Source organism: Piliocolobus tephrosceles, unplaced genomic scaffold, assembly GCF_002776525.5.
Source record: "Piliocolobus tephrosceles isolate RC106 unplaced genomic scaffold, ASM277652v3 unscaffolded_1291, whole genome shotgun sequence".
In the NCBI taxonomy this organism is placed as follows: domain Eukaryota; kingdom Metazoa; phylum Chordata; class Mammalia; order Primates; family Cercopithecidae; genus Piliocolobus; species Piliocolobus tephrosceles.
Window position 1 is genome coordinate 8,681 of NW_022294210.1, and position 1,736 is coordinate 10,416.

Below are 1,736 nucleotides of genomic sequence, written 5' to 3' on the forward strand. Positions count from 1 at the left end.
TTCTTATGTTGTGGCTCAGTTCTTTTGAGCAGTGGGAAAAAAAGTCATCTGCTTTGGGGAGAGGAGGTGAAGCCTGGAGGCTTAAGAAGAATGCATGTTTTCCCTAGGTGGAAAAGAACTCTTCTCAGTGCTCATGTGACCGGAGTGCCCATCTTCCGGTGGATTCTGGCCTTCTGTCTGATGGATTATTGCACAAAGAATTCTGGTTCTCCATCCAATTGGATTAGTCCACAGGGATGTTTTGGATCTCACATTAATAGATGTATAAGCCTGGCGCAGACAAGTGCCTGTAATCCCAGTGTTCAGGAGACCGAGGTGGGAGTGAGCCCAGGAGTTTGAGACCAGCCTGGGCCACATAGCAAGACCCTGTCTCTGAAAAGAAAAATGTATAGTTTTGTTGTGATCAGTGAAAGTCCATGAAAAAGGCTATATGCAAATCTCCCGGCAGGTAGATCTGGTTCCAGTTGGTACTCCTGTTGTCATTCCATCTGCATGAAGAATCCTCCTAATCCTTCCTGAGAAAGTTTTTTTATTTTAACAATCTACTTTAAAACATTGCTTCTAGAAAGGAACGTGGTCTAATTGAACTCAGATGAATGAGTGTACACTGGGATAGTGTAGGGGTGTTCCCTTATCATCCCTATATAACGAATGTATGCTTTTATATGAAGCTTGTTAATATAGGTAAGTAATAGCTGTACACATTTTTATTTAGTATTCTTATTTAAAATAATTTCCCATGCCAAACCACAGCAAACCCTGCTTGCCACTAAAGAAAGCAATAGCATATCCCTGAAGTTCTGAGATGCTGCCCCCGTAAATACCGTATCTGCTCTTTGAAACATCATAATGAGTCCCTAACTAAAACTGACCTCTACTGAATTAAATATTGATTTAATCTATATTCTCTTGGATTCATTCAGTTCAGCTTGCAATAAAGTTTTTGTAGTCTTTGCTTTCTTTCATGCTCTGATGCTCGTTGGAACCTTTAGTCATACAACTGTCCTGTCCTTCCAGACACTGCTCGCACCAGCAACCCCAGAGCCACAGGCCAGCCACTTGGCACATGTTACAGAGCCAAGGTAGCAGGCAGACTCTTAAAAATGGGGTTGGCCCCCTCTCTGCACCTTATGTTACCATCCCAGAACAATCTGTGAAAAACTCTTCAGGCTACTTGGCAAGTCCAGATGAACTTGGAAACATACCTGATTTTGATCCAAATTGTTCTATAACTGTGGCCAAGTGGTGTTAGGAGGTGGGCAATTCCTGTCGTTAATTTACATCTCTTTCACGTAATGAAGGCAACTATGACTGAGGGTCATGTTAGGAATCTAATGTGACTGGTCTGAAAGAGCCGGTCCCCTCTGTCTGCCTCGCCACCACATTCTCCCTCCTTGCTTCATTCTCAGACTACATCTGTGATTCAGTTGAAGTCCAATCCATTTTTCTCCTAACACTCATGGAGTGACTGTGGATTGGAAAGGCACAGTGTAGGGTGGTGGTCAAGTGCTTTCATGGACTTCTTCTCATTTAAGGTCAGGGTCATCAGTTTTGGACCATTATGTCCCACATCAGGTACATTTAAGTTTATTCATCTGGAAACTGGCAGGCATTTTGGTAAAAGGATGGTTACAGAGAAAGTCACCGGGGCAAACCCCTAGAAGCTATGCCTTTCTTTCAGTGCTCTGGTATTCTGTGTTGTATGCTTGCATATTTACATCATCTGCACATCTTAA